General features: G+C 37.6%; 1 protein-coding gene and 1 long non-coding RNA gene across 2 annotated transcripts in view; both read left to right on the forward strand.

Annotated features, from left to right (window-relative positions):
• Positions 1-22,005, forward strand: part of ZNF804B (zinc finger protein 804B) — a 502,144-nt gene that overhangs the window by 100,880 nt on the left and 379,259 nt on the right. The gene's annotated exons all lie outside the window — the stretch shown is intronic.
• LOC125965390 (uncharacterized) overlaps positions 1-22,005 on the forward strand; it is a 208,018-nt gene that overhangs the window by 49,016 nt on the left and 136,997 nt on the right. Inside the window, exon 2 of the long non-coding RNA XR_007479205.1 lies at positions 11,830-11,890. This is a non-coding gene — a long non-coding RNA (uncharacterized LOC125965390). The remainder of the gene's footprint in view (positions 1-11,829; positions 11,891-22,005) is intronic.

Here is a 22,005-nt window from a genome sequence, read left to right on the forward strand (position 1 = left end):
TAACCAAATGAATGTAAATTTCATAGTCTACCTCATAAAGAATACAGTTATCACAGAACTAAGTGTGTAAATTTCTCTATTGAGAAAATCAGTAATTTATAAATATTTAAAATTATAGAAAAATGTAAGATTAATATTTGATGTTTACAAACTCTCTGAATTATATCATCTTATGTCCATATTTCTTTTCAAATCTGGTTACGTGGACTTCTTTAGATATGATTAACTCTATTTTGTTACTATTTGGAAAATCAAAGTTTATCAGATCTGATCTGACAGAAAATTCTCTTGCTCAGTGAGATCTGGCTTTAGATTATTACAGTAGAAGATATTCTGGAGGATAATGCTGTATTTGACCACATTTTTTTTGAACAAATAACAAAAAAAGATATAGAATTAAGCTTACATTTATACATGTGGAATTTAATATATTTAATGTTTTAAATGTTTTTGCTTAACATTGGAGTATACTTTCTACTTCCTCTAAAGTACTACAGGTGATGTATTTATTGTTGATATAAAAAGTGAATTAAAATGGGCTTTATTGGATATTTTTATACGTACCCTGGTGGGTAGCAAAACCATGTTTAGATATCTTTGGCTTCAGTAAATTTTTTATTTTTCATGTTCAGAAATAAATAATCTCCTTAACTGGATCAAAGCAAGTTACCCAAATTTCATGTGGACTCTTTCTCAATAGGATATTGAGTTATGAGAATCTAAGGTTCGTATTTATAGGCCTGTGTCTGAAATAATTGGATTGCTTTTGCAAAGAATTATGTTAACAAAAGAAAAATGAAAAGAGAGTGAGAAAAAAACTCGATTCATATAAATAGGAAGACACAAATGAAAGAAGTGAGTTAGTCACTACATTAACTAATGAGAATCAGAATATTCCATTTGTTTAAAACAGTGGACCCTCAAGACTTTTCCTGGTCTTTAGCTGACATCTTCAAATGCCAATTTTAAAAAATAGCCGCAGAACTTTGATTACATTATACTGTTTTGGGTAACACACTTTAATGTTTTTATTCCATATTCAAAGTAAGCTGTTCATTCCTGGCAAAAATAAAACTTGAGCAAAGTCTATCACAGAATCACACTAGTTAATCACACTAAATTCCTGTCCAGGTTGCTGACTGCTTTGTATTAAAGTATGAGTCTTTAACTTATTTGCAGTTTTATTATTGTTTTTCAACATCTATATATTAATCTAGCACAGTGTTGCAGACATTGTTTTAAGTGCCAGAGAACACAAAGATGAGTGAGATGTGATCTGTCCCCATGGGGATCTTAGTCTACTACAGCAGAAATCCTGTACATGAAAAACATGGACTTTTAACACAAATTGTTACCATTTAAAGCACTAGTTAAATACCACACTACAACTAAATGATCTCATTAGCTCCGTTAACATTTCCATAGTGTGAGTGGATACAGAATGCCATGGAATCAAAGAAAAAGTTGGGGCCAGGAGGCTTCAGAAAGGAGAGAGTAGTGCACTAGAGAGAGAACTTTTTCTGCTAAGGAAAGACATTTAAGTCAGGTTATGGAAGGGCATGGAGGCTGGAAACTGAATGCTGCAAATACCAGTTAATATCTGATTGCAAGGTGTTTAGTATATGATACTCGGGATTTTGGACTCTATGCTTAGCAGAAGTGGGAAGCCACTACATATTTTTCTTTGCATGGGTGGTACGGATCTCTTAGGTCTACCTGTCAAGTTTTCTGCTGTGGTCCCTAAAATCTTTGATACCCACGGTCTCTAGCATATTTTCACTTCAATAACTATTCTTTTTATATCTTAAATCTGTACTCATTCTTTACATTTTCAGCAGACTTTCAAATAAAAGATCTCATTTTATTCTCATCAGAATCTTAGGTAGGTAGAATACACTTTATATCCATTTTGGAAAAGGGAGAACAAAAACAAAATGCCCCAGTAACCAGCATAATATGCCTTGGGTATTTATCAATAGAAAAAGTCTAGAATCAGGAGAACAAGAAAGAGACTCAGCAAAGTGCTTTGGAGGAGAGTCGGTGGTGTGTTAGGGAAGGATAGATGAGAATAGGGACAACTTGCAATCACTGCTGCACCTTCCATCAGCCAGCCTCACTCAAAAACTTACAACATTGCTTCTATGACAAACCACTATTTGGTATCATTGGGGAGGAGGATGTTTTACAAAATCAAATATTCTGTTTAATGTAACATTTAGATCGAATTATGTGCTTTCAAATAAGTGGATAAAAGACATGTAATATATAAAATTATGCAGCTCGTATTTGAAGCATTCTTTGGTCATTCAAAATTTACTTTAGGGTTACTCAGACCTTCTAGATCTTCATAAACTAAAAAAAAAAAAAAAATCTTCATAGATTCAAAGCACCGTGTCTGGCACTGGGAATGCAAAGAATACAAAGAGGAAAGGCCCTTAGGGAGCTCACCAATGAGCCAATGATGCAATCTTTCCATTGATTAGACAGCATCTAATTATTCATGACAAGGTGAACAACAGACCTAAGAATAGTGATGGAAAACACAAGAGGATACAAGGGAACATTAAACCCAAGGAACATAGAAAACAGTGTTATGAATTGTAGCTATCACTATAGATATGCAGAAATTGAAAGTCATAGAATATTCTGGGTGATAATTTGTGCCATGGGTCTTAAAATCATCCCTTCATAGATTACTTGTTATATTACTTCTTATTATTATTAATTTGAAAATGAAAATTTCAATTTATGAAAGGTTAAAAAGCTTGTGTTATTTTTATGAAATACATAATCACCACGTCATGTTTGTGTGGCACTGACTAGGACAAGAGAGTAATTTCCCAATCCGAAAAGATTTTATTTTTATCATATTATCATTTTTATCCTTTTATCATGAGTTCATTTTTGTAAACTGACCTCTCCCCCTTGTACTCAGCAGGTGCCAACTATAAAAGCAGATTGTGTTGTTCTTGATTCTTGGATGTTTATACTGTGATTTTATTTTTAACTCTGTCCTCCTTGACAGTTATATCATTCACTCCTGTGCACTGCTTTTCACTTTGCCCTCACCCTTGTCTCACTCTGAGAATCCACCATCTCACACCTGAATGAACGCAGTGGCTTCATCCATCACCCTACCTCTCACTGTGGTCAAAGGAACCTTTTTGAATGATAAATCTGATCATATCACCCCCCTTCATAACACACCTCATTGGCCTTATAGGGTCAGAACCTCTAATGTGCCACAAGGCCCTTCAGGGACCTGATGCCTGCCTCTCCCTCCAGCTTCATCTCCTGCCACCTTTCCCTTGCTTGCCGTGCCTCAGCCAAACTCACCTACTGCAGGTCCAGGAATGCGTTCTGCTGCTCCCTGTCTCAGGGCTTTCCCATGCTGTTCCCTCTCCTTGGAATGCTCTGATACTCTGCCCCTCTGCTCCCCACCTCTTGACTCCCTTAATGCTTATATATCCTGTTAGCAGCTCAAAAAGCGCTTCCTCAGGGAACCCCTTCCTTGTCTTTCAGAAAAGGCTGGATACCTTTCTGCCTTTGCCGTGCCCATTCATAGCTTGAATCTCAATTTGTAATTATTTGGTCATTTTAAAATAATTTCACTCATCCATTAGCAAGTATTTACTAGACACTTACTATGTTCCAGACACTGGAATTATCTTGAAGAGAAAGTAGGACAAGCTCTCTTTTTTCACTGGGCTTACATTTAATGCAATTTCACATAGTCCTAGTTGCTATACATAAAATAAAACAAGGTGATTTGGTAGAAAGTGACATGAGTAGATGTAGTAGGGTTAGGCTACAGAATTTCCAAGCAAAGGGAAAGGCCAGTGCAAATGTCTGGAGGCAGAGACGGGCTTGGCAGTTGGAAGAAGAGGCAGGTTAGTGTGGCATATTTAATTCAAACTGGCCATCGTGTGCCTGTCTCCTTCGCTAGATTGCAGTATCTGAAGCGTGGGCCCCGGCTCCTTTATCTCTGTACTGAGTCACATTTTAAAACTTGGCTCAGCACTTACCTCCTTTGGGGAAATTTTGTGTCCCCCCCCATCCTGCTTCCTGGCCATCCCTGCCACATAGACACACACCTACAGTCACCCTGAATAGACCACTCTCCATTTGTAATTCCATGCTACTGCATTCATAATTTTTCCTTAACAGGAAGAATACTTTCTTGTACTCATTTGTTTTAATACCTCTCTCCTTTCTATCCGTGTCTTGAGGGTATGGATTCTTTCTGATTCATTTAAATATTTCAAATGGCTGGCTTAAATGCTTGTCATAATAAGCTAATAAGCATTCAACACATTTTTTTTTTTTTTTTGCAATGAATAAGACAATGAATGTGTACATGCCTATCTCTACTATGGACTCTATTTTAGTCTTGGTTGAGGTTTCCTGGAAATCAGAATCTGAGGTAAGACTTAAGTGGTAATGTGGTTATTGAGATATGCAGTCTCAGGGCCTGGGAAGCGGGCAGTGAGACAGGCAGAATGTGAGACAAATATGAGATGATGTTATACAGTTGGTTCCCAGGGAGACCAGCTAGATTCTTGGCCATGTGAGATAGCTCCAGGTGCGCTGTACAGAAAATTCACCCCTGGGGGCCATTCAGAAGAGGGAGCGGGGAGGGAACTGATCTGTTGGCATCGTCCTTCCTCTTGTTTCCCATTAGGCAATGTACTGATATTAACACCCCTGGACCACCTGGCCTCTCCGGTGGCCTCTGGGGAAGCTAGATCCCATGCTTGTGTTTCATCTGAGATGCAATGGGAAGAAACAGAGCTCTGGTGTTGGTCTCAGGCAGTGGGCGCATGTGGGTGCACTCACAGTTCGTTGCTGCACTGGCAGCTGTGATGGAGCAAATGGCCAAGGACCTGAGAGGCAGGTGAAGCTGAGAGACTCTGAGAAGGTGCAAAAGCAGTGATTAATGAAATCATCAAACTGTATTTCCTCCTGGGCTCCTTCGTTTCAGTCTGTAAGAACATTTAAGTCAACCTAAAAAATCAACAACAAAAATAAAAAAGAAACAAACTCCTGTGACCCTAAATTCTCCTTCATTTCTCTACCCCATTTTTCTCTCTCTTTTCTGTCCAAACTTATGTCTAGCCTCTCTGTGTCTCACACTTGACACACCACATGGGGCCAGAACTCAGCTGCCTTTATAGCTCTATGTTCTGTCTGTTCTTACATGGCTTCATTCTCTTTGATCTACCTTGAATGGCCTTTTCTGCTGCTTCCTCTCTTTGTGACTCAGTCTAGATGGCATCTTTGCCAGGAAAACTTTGCTGACCCTTCCCCAGTTCAGAGTGTTGTGCTTCTCTTAATAATCGTGACATCCTGCCCTTACCCAAATGGTAATACTTATCACATTGGTCTAATATGGTATATTTTATACATCCTCCTAAAATATTGTAAGATTGAATTCTCTCACTTTTTTCACTCATATTTATATATTAATTGTTTGATTCAATGTCTGGTTCATATTGGGCAGTAAATAAATGGTTAAACAAAGCTATACTAGTTGGACTAAATGGTCCAAAAATCTTGGGGAGCAATATAGATCTTTTTATCTTACCTAGTTTAACCTGGGAAAAAAAGGCCAGTAAATATTTCTATTTTCACCTAAACACTAATAAAGTAAACTCAGGCTTTAGTTGTTGTAATAAAAAGTAATATTCTAAAAATCTATTGAAGCAATATTTATCTAGGATAGAGTTTTAAAAAATGGGCCTGGTCAATTATTTCCCTTTCTGTGTATGTTGCTTTCCCATCAGGAGGTAGTGTCTATTCCCTCTCCTGTTAAATTTAGGCTGGGTTTATGACTTGTTTTGATCAACAAAATGTGGAAGAAGTGACTGTAAGAAGATTAATGGCTTTCATTTTCACCTTGGGGGCATTTAGCTGCGATATGAGTGGTATATCTACCCTGATACCATGATACTGTCAGGAAGACCAAACTACTCATGTAGAGGAAATGATGCCACGTGAAGGAATACTGAGGCACCAGATATATGAGTGAAGCCCTTCTGTACTTTTTAGCCCAGCCCGGCAGCCAAGTAAAATGCATCCAAGAGTGTAATGCCATCCACTGCCACCTGGAACAGAATAACCACTCAGCTGAGCTCTTCGAACCAACAGAAATAACAAATCATTGCTTTAATCCATAAAAGTTGGGTGGTTTGTTGCACATCAATGGATTACTGAATTACCAGGTTTAGCTTTTCATTTCCTTTATAAATCTATCTTGATTTGATAACTTAGTACCAAAAAGGTTGATTGTTGATAATGGCCCTAGCTTTGAGGACAGTCAAGCATGATCATACGATTTACAAGAGTCCATTGAATGTTTATGTGGGTAGAACCTTACAGAGTGCACTATGAGATGGACCCAATAGAACTGTGCACCTTGCCCAGTGGTAATAAACACACAGTAGACCCTCATTAGTTGAATAATGAGTACAAAAGACATATGAGAAAAGAGCAACTGTTAAGGATACTCTAAATAAAGGAAAAGCATTGACATAGTTAAGGATAAACTTACTAACTGGAAATCATATGACTCCCTAGCAATTTGTCCAATATAATGTAGTAATGACAATAACCATAAGAAAATGTATTTTTATGGAGTCCTTATATGTGCCTAGCAAATAGCATCTCATTTAGTACTCAGAGCAATCATATAAGATAGTTACTATGATTAAATCAACTTTACAATTGATGAAACTGAAATATAGAGAAGTTAAGTAACTTGTGCCAAGCCGTACAGCAAGAGTTAAAGTCTGACTGAAAAGTTGTCTGACACCAGAGCCTTCACTGTTAACTAATAACTATACTAATATGTAATTTTTGGTTGTATAGTCATTTATATTATAGATGTATATATATATAACATATACAATATATATAGAATCATAAACCTATGTATGCATATATAAGTGTACATATATATTATTTATTTATCTTAGTAATGTATACTGCCGTTCTGAAATGTTTTGGAACGTTGAGGTAGTGATTAGCTTTGGTAAATGGCATCCCTTTACTGATAGCCTGACCACACCACCCCTCCCCTCCTTCCATCCCTTACCTGGAGGTTGTCATTAGAATAAACTTCTCAAGTCCCACCTACTGCTCATTGGTCAGCCTATGAGCCAACTTGGCCATGTGTATCTATTATTAAAGAGTGACCATCTGATGATAGGACAGAATAAAGACATTTTGAATATAGTGAAATCTGTTATTTGCTCATTGCTACTACCCCAATTAATTATTATCCCCTAGTTTTCCAAGTAGGAAAAATTCTTTTTACCTACTCTGTGATTACTCTTGGAAGATATGCCGTGACCCGAATAGAAGGGTTGGGGAAGTCGACTTTAACCCTTCAGGCAGAATACCCATGTAAACATACCAAATGCTATTCCATCTGTCAGCTCTTTGCCATCAGCAGTTATTTGACTCACACCATGGCCAACCACTGCCAGCTTCAAATTGCTGACTGCCTTTATTGATGTTTTCAGGACCCAAGACCTTTGATTCATGTTCCCCATTAATCTCAGATGCTTTACAGCATATCTAAAGAGAGGAAAACATATTGGGTCAAATTTAGAACTATCTTTGAACTCAGTGGTTGAATCTGCTAAGCCAAATCTAGATTTCAGCCAGCAAAGTAGCTTTGAAATGCTGGTTTGAAAAAACTCAAAAGCTTTCTTAGATGCCAGTTCCTCGTGAGAGAAAAAGAAGGAAATCTCATTTTAATGACATAAGTCTAGTTATATCACAAGTACGACATATTTATCTTATTTATTTATTTATTTTAGTAGTGTGAGAAGTATTACCTATTGAAGATGCTTTGCTGTATACACATATTTAGCCTGTTTTCCTTTTTTAAATACAACCCTATCACATATTAGAGAAACAGTGCATTTGTAAAAATCATATGCTTACATCTTAGAGGATGTCTTGGTAATAAAATAATTCTTAGAATTATGAGGCAAAAGCATATTAAGATGTTCATACTGGCTTTTGAGTATTTTTTAAAGCTTTTCATCATAATTCCTTGGAGAAGAGGTCTGGCATCAGCCACAACTGTAAAATACAACATTTGTTTTTGAGGCACTTTCACCTTTCTTCCAGTTCCTTTTTTCCCCCCACCAGGAAAACCCATCCTGGGACCCATCCCTCAGTGTTTGAGCTCACAGCAATAACCTATCACTGTTAAAGTCAATAGTTTTTACTGTGGGCAAAACTAAGAAGTTATTAATCAGCCCTTTTCTGATCTTTATAACAGTTTTCAACATTCCGCATCTCTCGTTACCTCATCTTCCTTCAGGGTTAGAAAACTTCCTCTTTCCTTCAACACCCCATAAGGCAAGGAAAACAGATATTGAGGATCATTTATTTTTTCATTGTCTAATCATAAGCCAAAACAGCCTTTAAACCAGATATGTACTTTACCAAAATTTGTTAAGTTCTAAGTTCTAATTGTGGTAATGTAAGGTCTTAGCCTCTCTTAAACATATTCTTGAGTATTAGAAAATGTGTGGGGAAGTGTTTTGAGGATAAAGGGCTCCTTGAATTGCATGTTTAACCTAAGGGTAGGTCTGAAGTTATTAATGATGTGGAGATTGGAAGGATGTTGTGGGGAAGGCAAAGCCCCCCATGTCTTTCTTAAGAGAACAGGTAAGTCACAGGGTCACAAAGCTTTTCCTGTTACTTATTTGTCCCTGGTTTTGAGGACTGCATCAAGCAGAGTTCAGTCACATATAGATAATTGCAACCAGCCTAGCAATTTTAAGAAAAATGATTTAAAAGTAGGGAAATACACAATTATAAAGTAGTTGGAAAGGCTGAATGACCAGGCACTAGGTTGGCCACCATAACCTCAGGATAGAACAGTCTCTCTCCATGGATGCTGCTAATTGTCGCCAACAGAAAGGTAGGCAACTGGAAAATGGCCACTTCCTATTGGTCTTAGCTGAGATTCAGAGATCAGGAAACTGCCTTGCCATCTTGTTAAAGCTACATCAGCTGAAAATAGATGTGTCAAAGCCATTGCCTCCAGCTGAAAATGGATGTGTCAAAGCCATTGCCTCCATCCCCAAACTTAATTTAAATCCAAATAAAAATCTTACCAATGATTGTGAGAACCTGTCACTTTCAGAGATCTAGCTGCAAGGGAGTCTTGACAATGTAGATATTTTTTAGCTTTCTATACTCTGTAGTACAGAAAGATATTGGAAAAGATGCCAAAGGGAGTCAATCTTGATGTTTTGTTCAAAATTCAAGTGCTTAAGAACCATTTTTATCTCCCATTTAAAGTTACACATGGCAAAAGAAAGCATTACATACATAAACAAAACATTCCTGATTCATTTGTTGTAAACAAGGACATTTTGAGGAGGGCCTTTGTTTATTTTTAAGACTTTTTTTGTTTATATTTATTATTGATGTTAATTAGATATTAATCTCTAATATGTTTTCTATAAGGAAGAATATTAACTGTTAATAAGATTCAGTAATTATATAGTAATTTAATATCATTTGCTTCTCACTAATTCCATATTAATTTCAAAAATTAATAAACACAGTCTGACCATATGATCCAGCTGTCACGCTCCTAGAAATTTACCTAATAAATTTGAAAACTTACGTGCACACAGAAACCTTCAGGCAAATGTTTATAGAAGCTTTATTCATAATTTTCCCAAACTGGAGGCCATCAAGATGTCCTTCCATAGGTGAATGGATAAACTGGGGTACATCCATATAATAGAATATTATTCAATGATGAAAAGAAATGAGCTATCAAGCCACACAAAGACATGGAGGACCCTTAAATGCATATTGCTTAGTGAAAGTAACCCATCTGATGAGGCTACATGCTTATGATTTCAACCAGGTGATATTCTGGAAAAGGCAAAATTTTAGAGATAGAAAACAGATCAATGGTTGTAAGGGATTTGGAGAAGGGGGAGATTGCATACATGAAGCACAGAGATTTTCTTTAGGACTGTGGAGCTATTCTTCATGATACTAAACTGGTGGATATGTGCTACTACCACATTTTTAAAAACTTCTAGAACTACATAGCACAAAGAGTGAACCTTACTGCATGCACATTTAAAATCAGTTAAGAGATTACAGTATTCATGTCGGAATGCAGAATGATGAAAGAGTATAAGTATTAAAATGTGTATAAAACAACCTAATTGAAGTGGGGGATTAAGGTTTGTTTAGCTTCGTTTTACTTTCTTTGAACTGTTATAATTTAGGAAATTATGGGAGATAAGACTAAAGATAAAAGGAACTGTACATAAATACTATACTCTAGTTGATAAAGTTGTTTCCAAAGGAGTTTAATTCTGAAACCATTATACTCATGTATGAAGGTTGAACAAATAACGTAAATTCATGGCAGATGGTGGAAGCCAGGTTTCTCAGTGTTGAAGGGGGAAGTTACAGATAAAAAAGGGGGAAGGCTGGAATGAACCTTGTGAAAATGGATTAGAGTTGGAGGCATCAGTATGACTCTGTATTTAGCTTAATATAGACACAGATGTATACACAGAGAAATATTTATAGTTATGTGTTAATGTACACACGGGTAAGTGTACAGAATTAAGTTCCTAGCTCCATCCTCTGAGAGGACCTAGAAGCTGAAGAGCACATCCAGCCCCGAAATCTTGGTATCTAATATCATTCTCCAATAAAAGAAACAGAGTTCCTTGAAGAATTGCCTGATTCTAGGTCTGGAAATAATCAAGATGAGCCTAGAGCATCTTGTAGTGCTAGAAAATAAGGAAGTGCCCCATAAACAAAACGATGGGGTGTGTTGAAAGGATAAAGGAACCAACTGCAAAAGCTCCCTGTGGCCAAAGCTAAAACAACATGAACAACAAAATAAACTACATTGGATTATAATCAAAAGTATAGAATGACTATCTAGAGTCTGTACTGATATAAATAAATGATTGAATAATTAAATGGGAGAGAATAGACAAGTTTTCCTTGTGGAATGCCAAATAATTTATGTAGAAATGATTCCATCAAAAAGGTGGATCAGGGCTTCCCTGGTGGTGCAGTGATTGAGAGTCCGCCTGCCGATTCAGGGGACACGGGTTCGTGCCCCGGTCCGGGAAGATCCCACATGCCGCGGAGTGGCTGGGCCCGTGAGCCATGGCCGCTGAGCCTGCGCGTCTGGAGCCTGTGCTCCGCAACGGGAGAGGCCACGACAGTGAGAGGCCCATGTACCACAAAAAAAAAAAAAAAAAACCAAAACCAAAAAAAAAAAAAAAAAAAAAGGTGGATCATAACTCCCCACTCCTTATGTGTGGGCTTCACATTGTAATTTCATTCCAAAGAGTAGGCGATTTAAAGGGTAAAGGGTAGAGAGAGTAAGTACAATAGAGAAACTTGACAAACACTACCTCAGGGGATGAAGCTTAACATCATTAGTGATGCGTCATGTTGACAGAATGTACCCTTAACATGATGTGCTGAGATAATGCTTTATCACTGTGGTCTTACCCACCCCCTCCCCACAAACCCTCTACCCTAGTCTAACCATGAGAAAGACAGCTGAGGAAATCCAAATAAAGTATGGAGTTTATAATAATTATAAGATTGAGTCATTGTGTCAGATAGATGATGCTAATATAAGATGCTAATATGGAAAATTGGGTGTGGGGTATGTGGGAACTCTGTACTATCTCTGCACCTCTTTTGTACATTTAAACTATTCTAAAATGAAAAGCTTATTAAAACTGCACCGAAAATCAAAGGAATATTGAAAGCAAAATTCACGATAGTGTTTGTCTCTGACAGGGAAAAAGGAGAGGAGTGAGGCACGTTGGGGACTTCATGAAGGTGGGTAATATTTTATTAAGTAGGTGATACTTATATTTTATTATTCTTAATATTCACATATACCTCACAAACGCTTTTGTATGTATATTTTACAACTTTAAAAAAGGAGCGTTTACCTGAAGACAAGTGGTACAGAGATGGAAGAAATTTTAAGGGTAGGCTACTCAGAGAGGTTTTTCTGAGAGGTAATACTTACTCAATTGGCCAATCAATTTAATTAGAATGCTCTAGCTATAACTGATTTGGATTGGAAGTTGGAGTATGAAACAGCAATTATGTGATGTGCCCAGTACTTTTATAAGAGGAAAGTTGGAAAGGTCATCTTTCCAATGTGGGAAATTTATTTGGCAGGGCATTTGAAAGGGTATGCTCTGAGAATTATGCATATTAACTCTCTTTATAAAAGCAAATAATAATGCCCAAAGTGATAATAATAGCTACACTTTATTTATGCCTATTATAAGCCCAGTCACAAGCTGACTGCTTTCCAATTCCTGCTGAAGGCTGTGCATAGAGAATTGATAATCTAGAGAGATGTTCAATAAACTTTTATTGCTCTTGTTAGTACTAATTTTATGATTACTCATATTCTACCAGCCACTGTACATACATTGTGGTAGGCTGGATAATGAAAGATATCCATGCACTAATGCTCAGAACCTGTGAATATATTGTGTTATATGGCATAAGAGACTTTGCAGATGAGATTAAATGCAGGACCTTAAAATGGGGAGATCATCCTGGATTATATGGGTGGGTCCACTGTAATCACCTGGATCGTCATAAGAGGGATGCAGGATGAGTCAGTCAGAAAAAGGAGATGTGAGCATGGAATCAGAGGTTGAAGTGATGTGCTTTGAAGATTGAGGAAGGGTCCATGAATGCAGGCATACAAGCAGCTTCTACAAGCTGGAAAAGACAAGATAACAGATTCTCTCCTTAAGCTTCCAGAAGGAGCACAGCCCTCCAAATCTGACACTGATTTTGGGCTTCTGATGTCCAAAAATTTAAGAAACTATATTTTTGCTGTTCTATACCACTGAGTTTCTGGTAATTTGTCATAGTGACAATAGGGAACTAATACATTATGTTATGAGATCCGACAGGAAGTCTAAATTGGGACTCAGATTCCTCAGTTTATAGATGAAGATTTAGTTTCAGCAAAATTAAGGAATGTGTTCAGCTTCTCTTGGCACAGCTGAGATTTGAACCCGGGATCGTCCTCCTCTGAGTCTATATTCTTTCAGCCCTTCCGCCAGCATAGTGCCAAGGCTCTGGAGCTAAGCTGCCTCAGTTGGAATCCTACTTTAGTATTTCCAAGGCAGAGTTACTTAACATCTTCAGAAGGAACCATAACTCCATTTTGCCTAGAACTCTTCCTCAACAAATGGCAGAATAACGGTACTTAACCTACAGTTTTGTCATAGAAAGTAAAGGCAATAATCTAAGTATTTAGCAACACATCTTCATATCTACCTAAATAGTCTGGAGTCCTTTTTAACCAAATATGTCCACAATTTAATTTATTATCCAAATTCTCAAACCTGCCCCACCTCCTATATAATCTCTGAATTCTTATAGCTTCATCACCCACCTTTTCTGTTGCACCTTCTCTTCTGACCTCCAGCTAGAAACCTTGTCATCTATGACTTCCCCTTCTGCTGTACACACATTCTGGAAATCTAGTTGTTCACATGTAAAATACTTCACTTGGAATCCAAGTATGGGCATCACATCTCATTTATACAGTCAAATGTCTTCCCCTCTCCCCTCCCCAACAATCTATTGTAGAAGCATCTCCTGCTGCTATTACCACTATTTCTAGGATCTCCCCCTTCAGGCCTTAACCTTCCCTTAGAAATTGTTAAAGAATTCCAAAAACTGATTCCATTCAAAGCAAGTCGCTTTTTCTTCCAAGTGCTAGATGAAGCTTCACACTGCCCTTGATGTTGCTGCTAAAGAGAGGCCTGGGGGCTTGTTTACTCTGCAGTGATGTCACTGCTGGTCCAGGTCCCAGCACAGGCCGCAGGTGCCCATGGGCTACTGCTCCGTGGTTGTGGCTACCTTGGTTCATGTCATCATGCTCAGATATTGTTTCCTAGAACCGTACACCCAGGCCAGGTTGGTGGGTCCTGAATGCATGCAAGCTTTTTTTTGGTAAATTACTATAGTTCCCTTTTTTTTTTTTTTTTCCTCTTTTTTTTTTGCGGTATGTGGGCCTCTCACCTCTGTGGCCTCTCCCGCTGCAGAGCACAGGCTCCGGACGCGCAGGCTCAGCAGCCATGGTTCAGTGGCCCAGCCGTTCCGCGGCATGTGGGATCCTCCCGGACCGGGGCACGAACCCGCATCCCCTGCATGGGCAGGCGGACTCTCAACCACTGCGCCACCAGGGAAGCCCTAGTTCTCTTTTTCTAAAAATTTTCTTGGAGTTTTTGATTTACAATGTTGTGTTAGTTTCAGGTGTGCAGCAAAGTGAATCAGTTATACATATAAATATATCCACTCGTATTTAGATTCTTTTGCAATCTTAAGCATAGTCTTTTCCAGAACCAACCAAAACCCAACATTTTAGTTCTAGTTCTGAGCCCAAGTCAATAACACAGACACACATCCCCACTCAACACAACTCACCAATTTACAGTAAGTTCCATTCTGGGGCCCTTTCTTTCCTTCAGACATCTTCCTGGTTCATAGTGATATAGTTTCTAATATTTGAGCAGTGTGAGAAGAAAAGATTAATATTTTGTTCATAAAATTTTGACAGTTTTATTCCAAAAAAATCTGGGCTCTTCATATATGGTATTTAAGTTTTTTTTCTCACACTCTCATGTACACCAGGAGATACTGGAAAGAAACAGCTAAAATAACTCAAGGGAATGATCCTGTCAAAACTTTCTGCGGGCAATGATTACCTAGTCATCTTATGTAACCTCTCATAATAAGAAAAATCTGCTCCAAATTACATACACCTCCATATATAGACATTCAGATGATGTAATTTCCACAACTGTGTCTCACTAGTCATTCTATTTCACCTTGTTACTGGATTACACAGTTCTCACCTCTCTGGAAGCTGACCTCTCCTGTTCATATTCAATGTCTTAGTCTTCATTCAAGCCTACATCACTTTTCGCTTGAGACATTGCCTCACCTCCTAACTAGTCTTCTCATCTCCAGACTCTCCCCTTTTTAGTCTGTCCACTACTTACACATTTCTCTTCAAGACAGAAATAATGGATTATTCTTTCTTTTGCTTAAAAACCTTTTTTTAAAAGAAATTTCTCATTACTTACGGGATCCATTTCAGTGTAATTCAACAAATTTCAACATAAAGTCCACTAGAAATGGGCTACAACCTAACTTTCCAGTCTGAACTCTCAGCACTATCATCCTTAGTTACCCAAATCTTCTATATACTATACATAAAAGCCATTGATCCAAAGCATGTGCATTCTATAGACAGCCATTTTTTAAAAGGAGAGAAAAACTGTAAGTCCTTACTTTCCACGTTGCTAGCTTACATATTTATATGATTTAGTTAATATATGGCTTTCATATGTAGATTAAAATGAATTCAGGTTGAAACACTGAGATTTATGTGACATAAAGTATTATGAATCTGGTGTTTCTCAAAATTTAAACTTCATGAATAGTACAATGAGATAATGAGCTTGTTTTCTAAGGCTGTGTTTAACATTGTAGGTTGAGAATTCCAATTTCTTTTGAGGTTACAACAAGATAATAGGTTTTAAATATTGGTTTTAGGGCAACAGTGTTAGCTGGCACACGCACTTTACGTGTAATGATTTGGATTTCTTTTGATTTATGCAATAGAGCAGCAAGAGAGTCGGTGAGTAAACACAGATGCAAACTGAATAGATTGCCTGTACTATAGAAAGTAGCCTAGGAAATAACTCAAAGTGCCTTCTCTGTGGAATTATTCACCCATGTAACACGATAGGGATTTTAAAGAACTGATTGTGTTAGTCTTCAGAGAGAAGGAAATTACTTTAAATTCATTCATTAAAAATAAGTTAAAATAAAGAAAATAGATTCTCAGAGTAAATGTGGCACTAATTAATTGAGCTTTGTTCTCTTATGAAACATATGTCTCATTATAAACTCTAAATATCTCAGAGAGAAAACTTTGTTTTCCTATAAAATATAAGCTATTTAAATATTAGTGACTTGAATGCGAAAGATTGATAAAGTCACTCATGTTAAAATTAATGAATGTGTACTAAAATTGTAAAAATAATGTTATTCCATTAGAGAAGGCTTAGTTGGGACAATAAATGGCAAAATATAGGTATTAATATTTTCATTGCCCCCAGGAATCAGACCAGAAATTGTTATTCTTAAAGTGAAAAATGCAGATAAGCCAAACTCTGTTTTAACTCTAAGCTTCTAGTAGTTCCCTCTCCACCAGAATTTTTTTTTTAACATCTTTATTGCAGTATAATTGCTTTACAATGGTGTGTTAGTTTCTGCTTTACAACAAAATGAATCAGTTATATATATACATATGTTCCCATCTCTCTTCCCTCTTGCGTCTCCCTCCCTCCCACCCTCCCTATCCCACCCCTCCAGGCGATCACAAAGCACCGAGCTGAACTCCCTGTGCTATGCGGCTTCTTCCCACTAGCTATCTACCTTACGTTTGGTAGTGTGTATATGTCCATGCCTCTGTCTCGCTTTGTCAGAGCTCACCCTTCCCCAACCCCATATCCTCAAGTCCATTCTCTAGTAGGTCTGTGTCTTTATTCCTGTCTTACCCCTAGGTTCTTCATGACATTTTTTTCCCTTAAATTCCATATATATGTGTTAGCATACGGTATTTGTCTCTCTCTTTCTGACATACTTCACTCTGTATGACAGACTCTAGGTCTATCCACCTCATTACAAATAGCTAAATTTCCTTTCTTTTTATGGCTGAGTAATATGCCATTGTATATATGTGCCACATCTTCTTTGTCCATTCATCCGATGATGGAAACTTAGGTTGTTTCCATCTCCGGGCTATTGTAAATAGAGCTGCAATGAATATTTTGGTACGTGACTCTTTTTGAATTATAGTTTTCTCAGGGTATATGCCCAGTAGTGGGATTGCTGGGTCATATGGTAGTTCTATTTGTAGTTTTTTAAGGAACCTCCATACTGTTCTCCACAGTGGCTGTATCAATTTACATTCCCACCAACAGTGCAAGAGGGTTCCCTTTTCTCCACACCCTCTCCAGCATTTATTGTTTCTAGATTTTTTGATGATGGCCATTCTGACTGGCATGAGATGATATCTCTTTGTAGTTTTGATTTGCATTTCTCTAATGATTAATGATGTTCAGCATTCTTTCATGTGTTTGTTGGCAGTCTGTATATCTTCTTTGGAAAAACGTCTATTTAGGTCTTCTGCCCATTTTTGGATTGGGTTGTTTGTTTTTTTGTTATTAAGCTGCATGAGCTGCTTATAAATTTTGGAGATTAATCCTTTGTCATTTGCTTCATTTGCAAATATCTTCTCCCATCCTGAGGGTTGTCTTTTGGTCTTGTTTATGGTTTCCTTTGCTGTGCGAAAGCTTTGAAGTCTCATTAGGTCCCATTTGTTAATTTTTATTTCCATTTCTCTAGGAGGTGGGTCAAAAAGGATCTTGCTGTGATTTATGTCACAGAGTGTCCTGCCTATGTTTTCCTCTAAGAGTTTGATAGTTTCTGGCCTTACATTTAGGTCTTTAATCCATTTTGAGCTTATTTTTCTGTATGGTGTTAGGGAGTGATCTAATTTCATACTTTTACATGTACCTGTCCAGTTTTCCCAGCACCACTTATTGAAGAGGCTTTCCTTTCTCCACTGTACATTCCTGCGTCCTTTATCAAAGATAAGGTGACCATATATGCGTGGGTTTATCTCTGGGCTTTCTATCCTGTTCCATTGATGTATCTTTCTGTTTTTGTGCCAGTACCATACTGTCTTGATTACTGTAGCTTTGTAGTATACTCTGAAGTCAGGGAGCCTGATTCTTCCAGCTCCATTTTTCTTTCTCAAGATTGCTTTGGCTGTTCGGGGTCTTTTGTGTTTCCATATAAATTGTGAAATTTTTTGTTCTAGTTCTGTGAAAAATGCCCATGGTAGTTGGATAGGGATTGCACTGAATCTGTAGATTCCTTTGGGTAGTATAGTCATTTTCACAATGTTGCTTCTTCCAATCAAAGAACATGGTATATCTCTCCATCTATTTGTATCATCTTTAATTTCTTTCATCAGTGTCTTATAATTTTCTGCATACAGGTCTTTTGTCTCCTTAGGTAGGTTTATTCCTAGATATTTTATTTTTGTTGCAATGGTAAATGGGAGTGTTTTCTTGATTTCACTTTCAGATTTTTCATCATTAGTGTATAGGAATGCCAGAGATTTCTGTGCATTAATTTTGTATCCTGCTACTTTACCAAATTCATTGATTAGCTCTAGCAGTTTTCTGGTAGCATCTTTAGGATTCTCTATGTATAGTATCATGTCATCTGCAAACAGTGACAGCTTTACTTCTTTTCCGATTTGGATTCCTTTTATTTCCTTTTCTTCTCTGATTGCTGTGGCTTAAACTGCCAAAACTATGTTGAATAAGAGTGGTGGGAGTGGGCAACCTTGTCTTCCTGATCTTAGTGGAAATGGTTTCAGTTTTTCACCATTGAGGACGATGATGGCTGTGGGTTTGTCATATATGGCCTTTATTATGTTGAGGAAAGTTCCCTCTATGCCTACTTTCTGCAGGGTTTTTTATCATAAATGGGTGTTGAATTTTGTCAAAAGCTTTCTCTGCATCTATTGAGATGATCATATGGTTTTTCTCCTTCAGTTTGTTAATATGGTGTGTCACGTTGATTGATTTGTGTATATTGAAGAATCCTTGCATTCCTGGAATAAACCCCACTTGATCATGGTGTATGATCCGATTAATGTGCTGTTGGATTCTGTTTGCTAGTATTTTGTTGAGGATTTTTGCATCTATGTGCATCAGTGATATTGGCCTGTAGTATTCTTTCTTTGTGACATCCTTGTCTGGTTTTGGTATCAGGGTGATGGTGGCCTCGTAGAAGGAGTTTGCAAGTGTTGCTCCCTCTGCTATATTTTGGAAGAGTTTGAGAAGGACAGGTGTTAGCTCTTCTCTAAATGTTTGATAGAATTCGCCTGTGAAGCCATCTGGTCCTGGGCTTTTGTTTGTTGGAAGATTTTTAATCACAGTTTCAATTTCAGTGCTTGTAATTGGTCTGTTCATATTTTCTATTTCTTCCTGTTTCAGTCTTGGCAGGTTGTGCATTTCTAAGAATTTGTCCATTTCTTCCAGGTTGTCCATTTTATTGGCATAGAGTTGCTTATAGTAATCTCTCATGATCTTTTGTATTTCTGCAGTGTCAGTTGTTACTTCTCCTTTTTCATTTCTAATTCTATTGATTTGAGTCTTCTCCCTTTTTTTCGTGATGAGTCTGGCTAATGGTTTATCAATTTTGTTTATCTTCTCAAAGAACCAGCGTTTAGTTTTATTGATCTTTGCTATCGTTTCCTTCATTTCTTTTTCATTTATTTCTGATCTGATTTTTATTATTTCTTTCCTTCTGCTAACTTCGGGGGTTTTGTGTTCTTCTTTCTGTAATTGCTTTAGCTGCAAGGTTAGGTTGTTTATTTGAGACGTTTCCTGTTTCTTAAGGTAGGATTGTATTGCTATAAACTTCCCTCTTACAACTGCTTTTGCTGCATCCTACAGATTTTCGGTCATCGTGTCTCCATTGTCATTTGTTTCTATGTATTTTTTAATTTCCTCTTTGATTTCTTCAGTGATCGCTTCGTTATTAAGTAGTGTATTGTTTAGCCTCCATGTGTTTGTATTTTTTACAGGTCTTTTCCTGTAATTGATATCTAGTCTCATAGCGTTGTGGTCGGAAAAGATACTTGATATAATTTCGAGTTTCTTAAATCTACCAAGGCTTGATTTGTGACCCAAGATATGATCTATCTTGGAGAATGTTCCATGAGCACTAGAGAAAAATGTGTCTTCTGTTGTTTTTGGATGGAATGTCCTATAAATATCAATTAAGTCCATCCTGTTTAATGTATCATTTAAAGCTTGTGTTTTCTTATTTATTTTCATTTTGGATGATCTGTCCATTGGTGAAAGTGGGGTGTTAAAGTCCCCTACTATGAATGTGTTACTGTCGATTTCCCCTTTTATGGCTGTTAGTATTTGCCTTATGTATTGAGGTGCTCCTTTGTTGGGTGCATAAATATTTACAATTGTTATATCTTCTTCTTGGATCGATCCCTTGATCATTATGTAGTGTCCTTCTTTGTCTCTTCTAATAGTCTTTATTTTAAAGTCTATTTTGTCTGATATGAGAATTGCTACTCCAGCTTTCTTTTGGTTTCCATTTGCATGAAATATCTTTTTCCATCCCCTTAGTTTGAGTCTGTATGTGTCCCTAGGTCTGAAGTGGGTCTCTTGTAGACAGCAAATATATGGGTCTTGTTTTTGTATCCATTCAGCCAACCTGTGTCTTTTGGTGGGAGCATTTAGTCCATTTACATTTGAGGTAATTACCGATATGTATGTTCCTATTTCCATTTTCTTAATTGTTTTGGGTTCGTTATTGTAGGTCTTTTCCTTCTCTTGTGTTTCTTCCCTAGAGAAGTTCCTTTAGCGGTTGTTGTAGATCTGGTTTGGTAGTGCTGAACTCTCTCAGCTTTTGCTTGTCTGTAAAGGTTTTAATTTCTCCATCAAATCTGAATGAGATCCTTGCTGGGTAGAGTAATCTTGGTTGCAGGTTTTTCTCCTTTATCACTTTAAATATGTCCTGCCAATCCCATCTGGCTTGCAGAGTTTCTGCTGAAAGATCAGCTGTTAACCTTATGGGGATTCCCTTGTGTGTTATTTGTTGTTTTTCCCTTGCTGCTTTTAATATGTTTTCTTTGTATTTAATTTTTGACAGTTTGATTAATATGTGTCTTGGCTTATTTCTCCTTGGATTTATCCTGTATGGGACTCTCTGTGCTTCCTGGACTTGATTAACTATTTCCTTTCCCATATTAGGGAAGTTTTCAACTATAATCTCTTCAAATACTTTCTCAGTCCCTTTCTTTTTCTCTTCTTCTTCTGGAACCCCTATGATTCGAATGTTGGTGCGTTTAATGTCCCAGAAGTCTCTGAGACTGTCCTCCGTTCTTTTCATTCTTTTTTCTTTATTCTGCTCTGCAGTAGTTATTTCCACTATTTTATCTTCCAGGTCACTTATCCGTTCTTCTGCCTCAGTTATTCTGCTATTGATCCCATCTAGAGTATTTTTCATTACATTTATTGTGTTGTTCATCATTGTTTGTTTCATCTTTAGCTCTTCTAGGTCCTTGTTAAATGTTTCTTGCATTTTGTCTATTCTATTTCCAAGATTTTGGATCATCTTTACTATCATTATTCTGAATTCTTTTTCAGGTAGACTGCCTATTTCCTCTTCATTTGTTAGGTCTGGTGGGTTTTTATCTTGCTCCTTCATCTGCGGTGTGTTTTTCTGTCTTCTCCTTTTTCTTATCTTACTGTGTGGGGTCTCCTTTTTGCAGCCTGCAGGTTCGTAGTTCCTGTTGTTTTTGGTGTCTGTCCCCAGTGGCTAAGGTTAGTTCAGTGGGTTGTGTAGGCTTCCTGGTGGTGGGGACTAGTTCCTGTGTTCTGGTGGATGAGGCTGGATCTTGTCTTTCTGGTGGGCAGGTCCACTTCTGGTGGTGTGTTTTGGGGTGTCTGTGGACTTACTATGATTTTAGGCAGCCTCTCTGCTAATGGATGGGGTTGTGTTCCTGTCTTGCTAGTTGTTTGGCATAGGATGTTCAGCACTGTAGCTTGCTGGTCGTTGAGTGAAGCTGGGTGCTGGTGTTGAGATGGAGATCTCTGGGAGATTCTCGCCGTTTGATATTATGTGGAGCTGGGAGGTCTCTTGTGGACCAGTGTCCTGCAGTTGGCTCTCCCACCTCAGAGGCACAGCACTGACTCCTGGCTGCAGCACCAGGATCCTTTCATCCACATGTCTCAGAATAAAAGGGAGAAAAAGTAGAAAGAAAGAATTAGTTGAAGTAGAAAGAAAGAAAGAAAGAAAGGAGGGAGGGAA

Source organism: Orcinus orca, chromosome 9 (genome assembly GCF_937001465.1).
Source record: "Orcinus orca chromosome 9, mOrcOrc1.1, whole genome shotgun sequence".
Taxonomy (NCBI): Eukaryota; Metazoa; Chordata; class Mammalia; order Artiodactyla; family Delphinidae; genus Orcinus; species Orcinus orca.